This window comes from Manacus candei, unplaced genomic scaffold (assembly GCF_025592945.1).
Source record: "Manacus candei isolate 608988 ecotype Guabito, Panama unplaced genomic scaffold, ASM2559294v1 h1tg000017l, whole genome shotgun sequence".
NCBI lineage: Eukaryota > Metazoa > Chordata > Aves > Passeriformes > Pipridae > Manacus > Manacus candei.
Window position 1 is genome coordinate 30,424,615 of NW_026138065.1, and position 18,801 is coordinate 30,443,415.

The window sequence follows — 18,801 nt, forward strand, 5'->3', positions numbered from 1 at the left end:
GGCGCAGGCCTCATCATCAGACTGACCTCATAAAGTCCAGACACGTCATAATGGTGCAGACCTCATCATGGCAGTGACCTCATACAGCCCAGACACGTCATAATGGTGCAGACCTCATCATGGCACTGACCTCATACAGCCCAGACACGTCATAATGGTGCAGACCTCATCATGGCACTGACCTCATACAGCCCAGACGTGTCATAATGGTGCAGACCTCATCATGGCAGTGACCTCATACAGCCCAGACGTGTCATAATGGTGCAGACCTCATCATGGCAGTGACCTCATACAGCCCAGACGTGTCATAATGGTGCAGACCTCATCATGGCAGTGACCTCATACAGCCCAGACGTGTCATAATGGTGCAGACCTCATCATGGCAGTGACCTCATACAGCCCAGACGTGTCATAATGGTGCAGACCTCATCATGGCAGTGACCTCATACAGCCCAGACGTGTCATAATGGTGCAGACCTCATCATGGCACTGACCTCATACAGCCCAGACGTGTCATAAAGGTGCAGACCTCATCATGGCAGGGACCTCATACAGCCCAGACGTGTCATAATGGTGCAGACCTCATCATGGCAGTGGCCTCATACAGCCCAGACGTGTCATAATGGTGCAGACCTCATCATGGCAGGGGCCTCATACAGCCCAGACGGGTCATAATGGTGCAGACCTCATCATGGCAGTGGCCTCATACAGCCCAGACGGGTCATAATGGTGCAGACCTCATCATGGCAGTGGCCTCATACAGCCCAGACGGGTCATAATGGTGCAGACCTCATCATGGCAGGGACCTCATACAGCCCAGACGTGTCATAATGGTGCAGACCTCATCATGGCAGGGACCTCATACAGCCCAGACGTGTCATAATGGTGCAGACCTCATCATGGCAGTGACCTCATACAGCCCAGACGTGTCATAATGGTGCAGACCTCATCATGGCAGTGACCTCATACAGCCCAGACGTGTCATAATGGTGCAGACCTCATCATGGCAGTGGCCTCATACATCCCAGACGGGTCATAATGGTGCAGACCTCATCATGGCAGGGACCTCATACAGCCCAGACGTGTCATAATGGTGCAGACCTCATCAGCACAGTGACCTCATAAAGCCCAGACGTGTCATAATGGTGCAGACCTCATCATGGCAGTGGCCTCATACAGCCCAGACGGGTCATAATGGTGCAGACCTCATCATGGCAGTGGCCTCATACAGCCCAGACGGGTCATAATGGTGCAGACCTCATCATGGCAGTGGCCTCATACAGCCCAGACGGGTCATAATGGTGCAGACCTCATCATGGCAGTGGCCTCATACAGCCCAGACGGGTCATAATGGTGCAGACCTCACCATGGCAGTGGCCTCATACAGCCCAGACGGGTCATAATGGTGCAGACCTCATCATGGCAGTGGCCTCATACAGCCCAGACGGGTCATAATGGTGCAGACCTCATCATGGCAGTGGTCTCATACAGCCCAGACGGGTCATAATGGTGCAGACCTCATCATGGCAGTGGCCTCATACAGCCCAGACGGGTCATAATGGTGCAGACCTCATCATGGCAGTGGCCTCATACAGCCCAGACGGGTCATAATGGTGCAGACCTCATCATGGCAGTGGCCTCATACAGCCCAGACGGGTCATAATGGTGCAGACCTCATCATGGCAGTGGCCTCATACAGCCCAGACGGGTCATAATGGTGCAGACCTCATCATGGCAGTGGCCTCATACAGCCCAGACGGGTCATAATGGTGCAGACCTCATCATGGCAGTGGCCTCATACAGCCCAGACACGTCATACTGGTGCAGACCTCATCATGGCAGTGGCCTCATACAGCCCAGACGGGTCATAATGGTGCAGACCTCATCATGGCAGTGGCCTCATAAAGCCCAGACGGGTCATAATGGTGCAGACCTCATCATGGCACTGGCCTCATACAGCCCAGACACGGCATAATGGTGCAGACCTCATCATGGCACTGACCTCATACAGCCCAGACACGTCATACTGGTGCAGACCTCATCATGGCACTGACCTCATACAGCCCAGACGGGTCATACTGGTGCAGACCTCATCATGGCACTGACCTCATACAGCCCAGACACGGCATACTGGTGCAGACCTCATCATGGCACTGACCTCATACAGCCCAGACACGGCATACTGGTGCAGACCTCATCATGGCACTGACCTCATACAGCCCAGACACGTCATACTGGCGCAGACCTCATCATGGCACTGACCTCATACAGCCCAGACGTGTCATAATGGCGCAGACCTCATCATGGCACTGACCTCATACAGCCCAGACGTGTCATAATGGCGCAGACCTCATCATGGCACTGACCTCATACAGCCCAGACGTGTCATAATGGCGCAGACCTCATCATGGCACTGACCTCATACAGCCCAGACACGTCATACTGGCGCAGACCTCATCATGGCACTGACCTCATACAGCCCAGACACGTCATACTGGCGCAGACCTCATCATGGCACTGACCTCATACAGCCCAGACACGTCATACTGGCGCAGACCTCATCATGGCACTGACCTCATACAGCCCAGACACGTCATACTGGCGCAGACCTCATCATGGCACTGACCTCATACAGCCCAGACACGTCATACTGGCGCAGACCTCATCATGGCACTGACCTCATACAGCCCAGACACGTCATACTGGCGCAGACCTCATCATGGCACTGACCTCATACAGCCCAGACACGTCATACTGGCGCAGACCTCATCATCAGACTGACCTCATAAAGCCCAGACACGTCATACTGGCGCAGACCTCATCATGGCACTGACCTCATACAGCCCAGACACGTCATACTGGCGCAGACCTCATCATGGCACCGACCTCATACAGCCCAGACACGTCATACTGGCGCAGACCTCATCATGGCACTGACCTCATACAGCCCAGACACGTCATACTGGCGCAGACCTCATCATGGCACTGACCTCATACAGCCCAGACACGTCATACTGGCGCAGACCTCATCATGGCACTGACCTCATACAGCCCAGACACGTCATACTGGCGCAGACCTCATCATGGCACTGACCTCATACAGCCCAGACACGTCATACTGGCGCAGACCTCATCATGGCACTGACCTCATACAGCCCAGACACGTCATACTGGCGCAGACCTCATCATGGCACTGACCTCATACAGCCCAGACACGTCATACTGGTGCAGACCTCATCATGGCACTGACCTCATACAGCCCAGACACGTCATACTGGTGCAGACCTCATCATGGCACTGACCTCATACAGCCCAGACACGTCATACTGGTGCAGACCTCATCATGGCACTGACCTCATACAGCCCAGACACGTCATACTGGTGCAGACCTCATCATGGCACTGACCTCATACAGCCCAGACACGTCATACTGGTGCAGACCTCATCATGGCACTGACCTCATACAGCCCAGACACGTCATACTGGTGCAGACCTCATCATGGCACTGACCTCATACAGCCCAGACACGTCATACTGGTGCAGACCTCATCATGGCACTGACCTCATACAGCCCAGACACGTCATAATGGTGCCGACCTCATCATGGCACTGACCTCATACAGCCCAGACACGTCATAATGGTGCCGACCTCATCATGGCACTGACCTCATACAGCCCAGACACGTCATAATGGTGCCGACCTCATCATGGCACTGACCTCATACAGCCCAGACACGTCATAATGGTGCAGACCTCATCATGGCACTGACCTCATACAGCCCAGACACGTCATACTGGTGCAGACCTCATCATGGCACTGACCTCATACAGCCCAGACACGTCATAATGGTGCAGACCTCATCATGGCACTGACCTCATACAGCCCAGACACGTCATAATGGTGCCGACCTCATCATGGCACTGACCTCATACAGCCCAGACACGTCATAATGGCGCAGACCTCATCATGGCACTGACCTCATACAGCCCAGACACGTCATAATGGCGCAGACCTCATCATGGCACTGACCTCATACAGCCCAGACACGTCATAATGGCGCAGACCTCATCATGGCACTGACCTCATACAGCCCAGACACGTCATAATGGCGCAGACCTCATCATCACAGTGACCTCATACAGCCCAGACACGTCATAATGGCGCAGACCTCATCATCACAGTGACCTCATACAGCCCAGACACGTCATAATGGCGCAGACCTCATCATCACAGTGACCTCATAAAGCCCAGACACGTCATAATGGCGCAGACCTCATCATCACAGTGACCTCATACAGCCCAGACACGTCATAATGGTGCAGACCTCATCATCGCAGTGACCTCATAAATCCCAGACACGTCATAATGGTGCAGACCTCATCATCACACTGACCTCATAAAGCCCAGACACGTCATAATGGTGCAGACCTCATCATCAGACTGACCTCATAAAGCCCAGACACGTCATAATGGTGCAGACCTCATCATGGCACTGACCTCATACAGTCCAGACACGTCATAATGGTGCAGACCTCATCAACACAGTGACCTCATAAAGCCCAGACACGTCATAATGGTGCAGACCTCATCATCACAGTGACCCCATAAAGCCCAGACACGTCATAATGGCGCAGACCTCATCATCACAGTGACCTCATAAAGCCCAGACACGTCATAATGGTGCAGACCTCATCATCAGACTGACCTCATAAAGCCCAGACACGTCATAATGGTGCAGACCTCATCATCGCAGTGACCTCATAAAGCCCAGACACGTCATAATGGTGCAGACCTCATCATGGCACTGACCTCATACAGCCCAGACACGTCATAATGGTGCAGACCTCATCATCGCAGTGACCTCATACAGCCCAGACGTGTCATAATGGTGCAGACCTCATCATCGCAGTGACCTCATACAGCCCAGACACGTCATAATGGTGCAGACCTCATCATCGCAGTGACCTCATACAGCCCAGACACGTCATAATGGTGCAGACCTCATCATCGCAGTGACCTCATAAAGCCCAGACACGTCATAATGGTGCAGACCTCATCATCAGACTGACCTCATAAAGCCCAGACACGTCATAATGGTGCAGACCTCATCATGGCACTGACCTCATACAGTCCAGACACGTCATAAATGTGCAGACCTCATCATCACAGTGACCTCATAAAGTCCAGACACGTCATAAATGTGCAGACCTCATCATCACAGTGACCTCATAAAGCCCAGACACGTCATAATGGTGCAGACCTCATCATCGCAGTGACCTCATACAGCCCAGACACGTCATAATGGTGCAGACCTCATCATCGCAGTGACCTCATACAGCCCAGACACGTCATAATGGTGCAGACCTCATCATCACAGTGACCTCATAAAGCCCAGACACGTCATAATGGTGCAGACCTCATCATGGCACTGACCTCATACAGCCCAGACACGTCATAATGGTGCAGACCTCATCATGGCACTGACCTCATACAGTCCAGACACGTCATAATGGTGCAGACCTCATCATCACAGTGACCTCATAAAGCCCAGACACGTCATAATGGTGCAGACCTCATCATGGCACTGACCTCATACAGCCCAGACACGTCATAATGGTGCAGACCTCATCATCGCAGTGACCTCATAAAGCCCAGACACGTCATAATGGTGCAGACCTCATCATCGCAGTGACCTCATACAGCCCAGACACGTCATAATGGTGCAGACCTCATCATCGCAGTGACCTCATACAGCCCAGACACGTCATAATGGTGCAGACCTCATCATCACAGTGACCTCATAAAGCCCAGACACGTCATAATGGTGCAGACCTCATCATCAGACTGACCTCATAAAGCCCAGACACGTCATAATGGTGCAGACCTCATCATGGCACTGACCTCATACAGTCCAGACACGTCATAATGGTGCAGACCTCATCATCACAGTGACCTCATAAAGCCCAGACACGTCATAATGGTGCAGACCTCATCATCAGACTGACCTCATAAAGCCTAGACACGTCATAATGGCGCAGGCCTCATCATCAGACTGACCTCATAAAGCCCAGACACGTCATATTGGCGCAGACCTCATCATCACAGTGACCTCATACAGCCCAGACACGTCATAATGGCGCAGACCTCATCATCAGACTGACCTCATAAGGTCCAGACACGTCATAATGGTGCAGACCTCATCATCGCAGTGATCTCATACGGCCCAGACACGTCATAATGGTGCAGACCTCATCATCGCAGTGACCTCATACGGCCCAGACACGTCATAATGGTGCAGACCTCATCATCGCAGTGACCTCATACGGCCCAGACATGTCATAATGGTGCAGACCTCATCATCGCAGTGACCTCATACGGCCCAGACATGTCATAATGGTGCAGACCTCATCATCGCAGTGACCTCATACGGCCCAGACATGTCATAATGGTGCAGACCTCATCATCGCAGTGACCTCATACGGCCCAGACATGTCATAATGGTGCAGACCTCATCATCGCAGTGACCTCATACGGCCCAGACATGTCATAATGGTGCAGACCTCATCATCGCAGTGACCTCATACGGCCCAGACATGTCATAATGGTGCAGACCTCATCATCGCAGTGACCTCATATGGCCCAGACATGCCATAATGGTTCATTCCTCTTTATCACAGTGACCTCATAAATCCCTGACACGTCATAATAGTGCAGACCTCATCATCACAGTGACCTCATAAAGCCCAGACACGTCATAATGGCACAAATCTCATAAAGCCCAGACACGTCATAATAGCGCAGACCTCATCATCACAGTGACCTCATAAAGTCCAGACACGTCATAATGGCGCAGGCCTCATCATCAGACTTACCTCATAAAGCCCAGACACGTCATAATGGCTCAGGCCTCATCATCAGACTGACCTCATGCAGCCCAGACACGTCATAATGGCGCAGACCTCATCATCGCAGTGACCTCATACAGCTCAGACACGTCATAATGGTGCAGACCTCATCATCGCAGTGACCTCATACAGCCCAGACACGTCATAATGGTGCAGACCTCATCATCGCAGTGACCTCATACAGCCCAGACACGTCATAATGGTGCAGACCTCATCGCAGTGACCTCATACAGCCCAGACACGTCATAATGGTGCAGACCTCATCATCGCAGTGACCTCATACAGCCCAGACACGTCATAATGGTGCAGACCTCATCATCGCAGTGACCTCATACAGCCCAGACACGTCATAATGGTGCAGACCTCATCATCACACTGACCTCAAAAAGCCCAGACACGTCATAATGGCGCAAACCTCATCATCACAGTGACCTCATACAGCCCAGACACGTCATAATGGTGCAGACCTCATCATCGCAGTGACCTCATAAAGTCCAGACACGTCATAATGGTGCAGACCTCATCATCACAGTGACCTCATAAAGCCCAGACATGTCATAATGGCACAAATCTCATAAAGCCCAGACACGTCATAATGGTTCAAACCTCATCATCACAGTGACCTCATAAAGCCCAGACACGTCATAATAGTGCAGACCTCATCATCAGACTGACCTCATAAAGTCCAGACACGTCATAATGGCGCAGGCCTCATCATCAGACTGACCTCATGCAGCCCAGACACGTCATAATGGCTCAGGCCTCATCATCAGACTGACCTCATGCAGCCCAGACACGTCATAATGGCGCAGACCTCATCATCAGACTGACCTCATAAGGCCCAGACACGTCATAATGGTGCAGACCTCATCATCGCAGTGACCTCATAAAGCCCAGACACGTCATAATGGTGCAGACCTCATCATCAGACTGACCTCATAAAGCCCAGACACGTCATAATGGTGCAGACCTCATCATCGCAGTGACCTCATGCAGCCCAGACACGTCATAATGGTGCAGACCTCATCATCAGACTGACCTCATAAAGCCCAGACACGTCATAATGGTGCAGACCTCATCATGGCACTGACCTCATACAGTCCAGACACGTCATAATGGTGCAGACCTCATCATCACAGTGACCTCATAAAGCCCAGACACGTCATAATGGTGCAGACCTCATCATGGCACTGACCTCATAAAGCCCAGACACGTCATAATGGTGCAGACCTCATCATCGCAGTGACCTCATACAGCCCAGACACGTCATAATGGTGCAGACCTCATCATCGCAGTGACCTCATACAGCCCAGACACGTCATAATGGTGCAGACCTCATCATCGCAGTGACCTCATACAGCCCAGACACGTCATAATGGTGCAGACCTCATCATCACAGTGACCTCATAAAGCCCAGACACGTCATAATGGTGCAGACCTCATCATCAGACTGACCTCATAAAGCCCAGACACGTCATAATGGTGCAGACATCATCATGGCACTGACCTCATACAGTCCAGACACGTCATAATGGTGCAGACCTCATCATCACAGTGACCTCATAAAGCCCAGACACGTCATAATGGTGCAGACCTCATCATCAGACTGACCTCATAAAGCCCAGACACGTCATAATGGTGCAGACCTCATCATCGCAGTGACCTCATAAAGCCCAGACACGTCATAATGGTGCAGACCTCATCATCGCAGTGACCTCATACAGCCCAGACACGTCATAATGGTGCAGACCTCATCATCGCAGTGACCTCATACAGCCCAGACACGTCATAATGGTGCAGACCTCATCATCGCAGTGACCTCATAATACCCAGACACGTCATAATAGTGCAGACCTCATCATCAGACTGACCTCATAAAGTCCAGACAGGTCATAATGGCGCAGGCCTCATCATCAGACTGACCTCATAAAGCCCAGACACGTCATAATGGCGCAGGCCTCATCATCAGACTGACCTCATAAAGCCCAGACACGTCATAATGGCGCAAACCTCATCATCACAGTGACCTCATACAGCCCAGACACGTCATAATGGTGCAGACCTCATCATCAGACTGACCTCATAAAGCCCAGACACATCATAATGGTGCAGACCTCATCATCACAGTGACCTCATAAAGCCCAGACATGTCATAATGGCACAAATCTCATAAAGCCCAGACACGTCATAATGGTTCAAACCTCATCATCACAGTGACCTCATAAAGCCCAGACACGTCATAATAGTGCAGACCTCATCATCAGAGTGACCTCATAAAGTCCAGACACGTCATAATGGCGCAGGCCTCATCATCAGACTGACCTCATGCAGCCCAGACACGTCATAATGGCTCAGGCCTCATCATCAGACTGACCTCATGCAGCCCAGACACGTCATAATGGCGCAGACCTCATCATCAGACTGACCTCATAAGGCCCAGACACGTCATAATGGTGCAGACCTCATCATCGCAGTGACCTCATAAAGCCCAGACACGTCATAATGGTGCAGACCTCATCATCAGACTGACCTCATAAAGCCCAGACACGTCATAATGGTGCAGACCTCATCATGGCACTGACTTCATACAGTCCAGACACGTCATAAGGGTGCAGACCTCATCATCACAGTGACCTCATAAAGCCCAGACACGTCATAATGGTGCAGACCTCATCATCGCAGTGACCTCATACAGCCCAGACATGTCATAATGGTGCAGACCTCATCATGGCACTGACCTCATACAGTCCAGACACGTCATAATGGTGCAGACCTCATCATCACAGTGACGTCATAAAGCCCAGACACGTCATAATGGTGCAGACCTCATCATGGCACTGACCTCATAAAGCCCAGACACGTCATAATGGTGCAGACCTCATCATCGCAGTGACCTCATACAGCCCAGACACGTCATAATGGTGCAGACCTCATCATCGCAGTGACCTCATACAGCCCAGACACGTCATAATGGTGCAGACCTCATCATCGCAGTGACCTCATACAGCCCAGACACGTCATAATGGTGCAGACCTCATCATCACAGTGACCTCATAAAGCCCAGACACGTCATAATGGTGCAGACCTCATCATCAGACTGACCTCATAAAGCCCAGACACGTCATAATGGTGCAGACCTCATCATCGCAGTGACCTCATAAAGCCCAGACACGTCATAATGGTGCAGACCTCATCATCGCAGTGACCTCATACAGCCCAGACACGTCATAATGGTGCAGACCTCATCATCGCAGTGACCTCATAAAGTCCAGACAGGTCATAATGGCGCAGGCCTCATCATCAGACTGACCTCATAAAGCCCAGACACGTCATAATGGCGCAGGCCTCATCATCAGACTGACCTCATAAAGCCCAGACACGTCATAATGGCGCAGGCCTCATCATCAGACTGACCTCATAAAGCCCAGACACGTCATAATGGCGCAGGCCTCATCATCAGACAGACCTCATAAAGCCCAGACACGTCATAATGGCGCAGGCCTCATCATCAGACAGACCTCATAAAGCCCAGACACGTCATAATGGCGCAGGCCTCATCATCAGACTGACCTCATAAAGCCCAGACACATCATATTGGCGCAGACCTCATCATCACAGTGACCTCATACAGCCCAGACACGTCATAATGGCGCAGGCCTCATCATCAGACTGACCTCATAAGGTCCAGACACGTCATAATGGCGCAGACCTCATCTTCGTAGTGACCTCATACGGCCCAGACATGTCATAATGGTGCAGACCTCATCATCGCAGTGACCTCATACGGCCCAGACATGTCATAATGGTGCAGACCTCATCATCGCAGTGACCTCATACGGCCCAGACACGTCATAATGGTGCAGACCTCATCATCGCAGTGACCTCATACGGCCCAGACACGTCATAATGGTGCAGACCTCATCATCGCAGTGACCTCATAAAGCCCAGACACGTCATAATGGTGCAGACCTCATCATCGCAGTGACCTCATACAGCCCAGACACGTCATAATGGTGCAGACCTCATCATCGCAGTGACCTCATACAGCCCAGACACGTCATAATGGTGCAGACCTCATCATCACAGTGACCTCATAAAGCCCAGACACGTCATAATGGTGCAGACCTCATCATCAGACTGACCTCATAAAGCCCAGACACGTCATAATGGTGCAGACCTCATCATGGCACTGACCTCATACAGTCCAGACACGTCATAATGGTGCAGACCTCATCATCACAGTGACCTCATAAAGCCCAGACACGTCATAATGGTGCAGACCTCATCATCAGACTGACCTCATAAAGCCCAGACACGTCATAATGGTGCAGACCTCATCATCGCAGTGACCTCATACAGCCCAGACACGTCATAATGGTGCAGACCTCATCATCGCAGTGACCTCATAAAGCCCAGACCGGTCATAATAGTGCAGACCTCATCATCAGACTGACCTCATAAAGCCCAGACAGGTCATAATGGCGCAGGCCTCATCATCACACTGACCTCATAAAGCCCAGACACGTCATAATGGCGCAGGCCTCATCATCAGACAGACCTCATAAAGCCCAGACACGTCATAATGGTGCAGGCCTCATCATCAGACAGACCTCATAAAGCCCAGACACGTCATAATGGCGCAGGCCTCATCATCAGACTGACCTCATAAAGCCCAGACACATCATATTGGCGCAGACCTCATCATCACAGTGACCTCATACAGCCCAGACACGTCATAATGGCGCAGACCTCATCATCAGACTGACCTCATAAGGTCCAGACACGTCATAATGGTGCAGACCTCATCTTCGCAGTGACCTCATACGGCCCAGACATGTCATAATGGTGCAGACCTCATCATCGCAGTGACCTCATACGGCCCAGACATGTCATAATGGTGCAGACCTCATCATCGCAGTGACCTCATACGGCCCAGACATGTCATAATGGTGCAGACCTCATCATCGCAGTGACCTCATACGGCCCAGACATGTCATAATGGTGCAGACCTCATCATCGCAGTGACCTCATACGGCCCAGACATGCCATAATGGTTCATTCCTCATCATCACAGTGACCTCATACGGCCCAGACACGTCATAATGGTGCAGACCACATCATCGCAGTGACCTCATACAGCCCAGACACGTCATAATGGTGCAGACCTCATCATCGCAGTGACCTCATACAGCCCAGACACGTCATAATGGTGCAGACATCATCATCGCAGTGACCTCATACAGCCCAGACACGTCATAATGGTGCAGACCTCATCATCGCAGTGACCTCATACAGCCCAGACACGTCATAATGGTGCAGACCTCATCATCGCAGTGACCACATACAGCCCAGACACGTCATAATGGTGCAGACCTCATCATCGCAGTGACCTCATAAAGCCCAGACACGTCATAATGGTGCAGACCTCATCATCGCAGTGACCTCATACAGCCCAGACACGTCATAATGGTGCAGACCTCATCATCGCAGTGACCTCATAAAGTCCAGACACGTCATAATGGTGCAGACCTCATGATCGCAGTGACCTCATACAGCCCAGACACGTCATAATGGTGCATTCCTCATCATCGCAGTGACCTCATAAAGCCCAGACACGTCATACTCGTGCTTGCCTCATCATCGCAGTGACCTCATAAAGCCCAGACACGTCATAATGGCGCAGGCCTCATCATCAGACTGACCTCATAAAGCCCAGACACGTCATAATGGCGCAGGCCTCATCATCAGACTGACCTCATTAAGCCCAGACACGTCATAATGGCGCAGGTCTCATCATCAGACTGACCTCATAAAGCCCAGACACGTCATAATGGCGCAGACCTCATCATCAGACTGACCTCATAAACTCCAGACACGGCATAATGGCGCAGACCTCATCATCAGACTGACCTCATAAAGCCCAGACACGTCATAATGGTGCAGACCTCATCATCAGACTGACCTCATAAAGCCCAGACACGTCATAATGGTGCAGATCTCGTCATGGCACTGACCTCATACAGCCCAGACACGTCATAATGGTTCAGACCTCGTCATGGCACTGACCTCATACAGCCAACACACGTCATAATGGTGCAGACCTCATCATGGCACTGACCTCATACAGCCCACACACGTCATACTGGTGCAGACCTCATCATGGCACTGACCTCATACAGCCCAGACACGTCATAATGGTGCAGACCTCATCATGGCACTGACCTCATACAGCCCAGACACGTCATACTGGTGCAGACCTCATCATGGCACTGACCTCATACAGCCCAGACACGTCATAATGGTGCAGACCTCATCATGGCACTGACCTCATACAGCCCAGACACGTCATAAGGGTGCAGACCTCATCATGGCACTGACCTCATACAGCCCAGACACGTCATAATGGCGCAGACCTCATCATTGCAGTGACCTCAGACAGCCCAGACACGTCATAACGGCACAAACCTCATAAAGCCCAGACACGACATAATGGTTCAAACCTCATCATCACAGTGACCTCATAAAGCCCAGACACGTCATAATAGCGCAGACCTCATCATCAGACTGACCTCATAAAGCCCAGACACGTCATAATGGCGCAGGCCTCATCATCAGACTGACCTCATAAAGCCCAGACACGTCATAATGGCGCAGGCCTCATCATCACAGTGACCTCATACAGCCCAGACATGTCATATAGGTTCATTCCTCATCATCACAGTGACCTCATACAGCCCAGACATGTCATATAGGTTCATTCCTCATCATCACAGTGACCTCATACAGCCGAGACATGTCATATAGGTTCATTCCTCATCATCACAGTGACCTCATACAGCCCAGACATGTCATATAGGTTCATTCCTCATCATCACAGTGACCTCATACGGCCCAGACATGTCATAATGGTGCAGACCTCATCATCGCAGTGACCTCATACGGACCAGACATGTCATAATGGTGCAGACCTCATCATCGCACTGACCTCATACGGACCAGACATGTCATAATGGTGCAGACCTCATCATCGCAGTGACCTCATACAGCCCAGAGATGTCATAATGGTGCAGACCTCATCATCGCAGTGACCTCATACAGCCCAGACATGCCATAATGGTTCATTCCTCATCATCACAGTGACCTCATAAATCCCAGACACGTCATAATAGTGTAGGCCTCATCATCACAGTGACCTCATAAAGACCAGACACGTCATAATGGCACAAATCTCATTAAGCCCAGACACGTCATAATAGTGCAGACCTCATCATCAGACTGACCTCATAAAGTCCAGACACGTCATAATGGCGCAGGTCTCATCATCAGACTGACCTCATGCAGCCCAGACATGTCATAATGGAGCAGGCCTCATCATCAGACAGACCTCATAAAGCCCAGACACGTCATAATGGAGAAGACCTCATCATCAGACTGACCTCATGCAGCCCAGACACGTCATAATGGCGCAGGCCTCATCATCAGACTGACCTCATAAAGCCCAGAAACGTCATAATGGCGCAGACCTCATCATCACAGTGACCTCATACAGCCCAGACACATCATAATGGTGCAGACCTCATCATCAGACTGACCTGATAAAGCCCAGACATGTCACTATGGTGCAGACCTCATCATCAGACTGACCTCATAAGGCCCAGACACGTCATAATGGTGCAGACCTCATCATCGCAGTGAGCTCATAAAGCCCAGACACGTCATAATGGTGCAGACCTCATCATCGCAGTGACCTCATACAGCCCAGACACGTCATAATGGTGCAGACCTCATCATCGCAGTGACCTCATACAGCCCAGACACGTCATAATGGTGCAGACCTCATCATCGCACTGACCTCATACAGCCCAGACACGTCATAATGGTGCAGACCTCATCATCGCAGTGACCTCATACAGCCCAGACACGTCATAATGGTGCAGACCTCATCATCGCACTGACCTCATACAGCCCAGACACGTCATAATGGTGCAGACCTCATCATCGCAGTGACCTCATACAGCCCAGACACGTCATAATGGTGCAGACCTCATCATCGCAGTGACCTCATACAGCCCAGACACGTCATAATGGTGCAGACCTCATCATCGCAGTGACCTCATACAGCCCAGACACGTCATAATGGTGCAGACCTCATCATCGCAGTGACCTCATACAGCCCAGACACGTCATAATGGTGCAGACCTCATCATCGCAGTGACCTCATACAGCCCAGACACGTCATAATGGTGCAGACCTCATCATCGCAGTGACCTCATACAGCCCAGACACGTCATAATGGTGCAGACCTCATCATCGCAGTGACCTCATACAGCCCAGACACGTCATAATGGTGCAGACCTCATCATGGCACTGACCTCATACAGCCCAGACACGTCATAATGGTGCAGACCTCATCATCGCAGTGACCTCATACAGCCCAGACACGTCATAATGGTGCAGACCTCATCATCGCAGTGACCTCATACAGCCCAGACACGTCATAATGGTGCAGACCTCATCATCGCAGTGACCTCATACAGCCCAGACACGTCATAATGGTGCAGACCTCATCATCGCAGTGACCTCATACAGCCCAGACACGCCATAATGGTTCATTCCTCATCATCGCAGTGACCTCATACAGCCCAGAAACGTCATAATCGTGCTTGCCTCATCATCAGACTGACCTCATAAAGCCCAGACACGTCATAATGGCGCAGGCCTCATCATCAGACTGACCTCATAAAGCCCAGACACGTCATAATGGCGCAGGCCTCATCATCAGACTGACCTCATTAAGCCCAGACACGTCATAATGGCGCAGGTCTCATCATCAGACTGACCTCATAAAGCCCAGACACGTCATAATGGCGCAGACCTCATCATCAGACTGACCTCATAAAGCCCAGACACGGCATAATGGCGCAGACCTCATCATCAGACTGACCTCATAAAGCCCAGACACGGCATAATGGCGCAGACCTCATCATCAGACTGACCTCATAAAGCCCAGACACGTCATAATGGTGCAGACCTCATCATCAGACTGACCTCATAAAGCCCAGACACGTCATAATGGTGCAGGCCTCATCATCAGACTGAACTCATAAAGCCCAGACACGTCATAATGGTGCAGGCCTCATCATCAGACTGACCTCATAAAGCCCAGACACGTCATAATGGTGCAGATCTCATCATGGCACTGACCTCATACAGCCCAGACACGTCATAATGGTGCAGACCTCATCATGGCACTGACCTCATACAGCCAACACACGTCATAATGGTGTAGACCTCATCATGGCACTGACATCATACAGCCCAGACACGTCATAATGGTGCAGACCTCATCATGGCACTGACCTCATACAGCCCACACACGTCATACTGGTGCAGACCTCATCATGGCACTCACCTCATACAGCCCAGACACGTCATAATGGTGCAGACCTCATCATGGCACTGACCTCATACAGCCCAGACACGTCATAATGGTGCAGACCTCATCATCGCAGTGACCTCAGACAGCCCAGACACGTCATAACGGCACAAACCTCATAAAGCCCAGACACGACATAATGGTTCAAACCTCATCATCACAGTGACCTCATAAAGCCCAGACACGTCATAATGGCGCAGACCTCATCATCAGACTGACCTCATAAAGCCCAGACACGTCATAATGGCGCAGGCCTCATCATCAGACTGACCTCATAAAGCCCAGACACGTCATAATGGCGCAGGCCTCATCATCAGACTGACCTCATAAAGCCCAGACACGTCATAATGGCGCAGGCCTCATCATCAGACTGACCTCATAAAGCCCAGACACGTCATAATGGCGCAGGCCTCATCATCAGACTGACCTCATAAAGCCCAGACACGTCATAATGGCGCAGGCCTCATCATCAGACTGACCTCATAAAGCCCAGACACGTCATAATGGCGCAGGCCTCATCATCACAGTGACCTCATACAGCCCAGACATGTCATATAGGTGCAGGCCTCATCATCACAGTGACCTCATACAGCCCAGACATGTCATATAGGTTCATTCCTCATCATCACAGTGACCTCATACAGCCCAGACATGTCATATAGGTTCATTCCTCATCATCACAGTGACCTCATACAGCCCAGACATGTCATATAGGTTCATTCCTCATCATCACAGTGACCTCATACAGCCCAGACATGTCATATAGGTTCATTCCTCATCATCACAGTGACCTCATACAGCCCAGACATGTCATATAGGTTCATTCCTCATCATCACAGTGACCTCATACAGCCCAGACATGTCATATAGGTTCATTCCTCATCATCACAGTGACCTCATACAGCCCAGACATGTCATATAGGTTCATTCCTCATCATCACAGTGACCTCATACAGCCCAGACATGTCATATAGGTTCATTCCTCATCATCACAGTGACCTCATACAGCCCAGACATGTCATATAGGTTCATTCCTCATCATCACAGTGACCTCATACAGCCCAGACATGTCATATAGGTTCATTCCTCATCATCACAGTGACCTCATACAGCCCAGACATGTCATATAGGTTCATTCCTCATCATCACAGTGACCTCATACAGCCCAGACATGTCATATAGGTTCATTCCTCATCATCACAGTGACCTCATACAGCCCAGACATGTCATATAGGTTCATTCCTCATCATCACAGTGACCTCATACAGCCCAGACATGTCATATAGGTTCATTCCTCATCATCACAGTGACCTCATACAGCCCAGACATGTCATATAGGTTCATTCCTCATCATCACAGTGACCTCATACAGCCCAGACATGTCATATAGGTTCATTCCTCATCATCACAGTGACCTCATACAGCCCAGACATGTCATATAGGTTCATTCCTCATCATCACAGTGACCTCATACAGCCCAGACATGTCATATAGGTTCATTCCTCATCATCACAGTGACCTCATACAGCCCAGACATGTCATATAGGTTCATTCCTCATCATCACAGTGACCTCATACAGCCCAGACATGTCATATAGGTTCATTCCTCATCATCACAGTGACCTCATACAGCCCAGACATGTCATATAGGTTCATTCCTCATCATCACAGTGACCTCATACAGCCCAGACATGTCATATAGGTTCATTCCTCATCATCACAGTGACCTCATACAGCCCAGACATGTCATATAGGTTCATTCCTCATCATCACAGTGACCTCATACAGCCCAGACATGTCATATAGGTTCAGACCTCATCATGGCACTGACCTCATACAGCCCAGACACGTCATAATGGTGCAGACCTCATCATCGCAGTGACCTCATAAAGCCCAGACACGTCATAATGTTGCAGACCTCATCATCGCAGTGGCCTCATACAGCCCAGACACGTCATAATGTTGCAGACCTCATCATCGCAGTGACCTCATACAGCCCAGACATGTCATAATGGTGCAGACCTCATAATCGCAGTGACCTCATACAGCCCAGACACGTCATAATGGTTCATTCCTCATCATCACAGTGACCTCATTCAGCCCAGACACGTCATAATGGCGCAGACCTCATCATCAGACTGACCTCATAAAGCCCAGACACGTCATAATACTGCAGGCCTCCACATGGCACTGACCTCATAAAGCCCAGACACGTCATAATGGCGCAGGCCTCATCATCAGACTGACCTCATAAAGCCCAGACACGTCATAATGGAGCAGACCAAATCATCAGACTGACCTCATAAAGCCCAGAAACGTCATAATGGCGCAGGCCTCATCATCAGACAGACCTCAGAAAGCCCAGACACGTCATAATACTGCAGGCCTCAACATGGCACTGACCTCATAAAGCCCAGACACGTCATAATGGCGCAGGTCTCATCATCACAGTGACCTCA

At 50.7% G+C, this 18,801-nt stretch overlaps 1 long non-coding RNA gene across 2 annotated transcripts in view; it reads right to left on the bottom strand.

Annotated features, from left to right (window-relative positions):
- LOC127469097 (uncharacterized) overlaps positions 1-14,118 on the bottom strand; it is a 36,565-nt gene extending 22,447 nt beyond the window's left edge. For both annotated transcript variants that reach the window (XR_007903834.1, XR_007903833.1), the window contains exon 1: positions 14,100-14,118. This is a non-coding gene — a long non-coding RNA (uncharacterized LOC127469097). The remainder of the gene's footprint in view (positions 1-14,099) is intronic.
- Between the last annotated feature and the right edge of the window lie 4,683 nt (positions 14,119-18,801).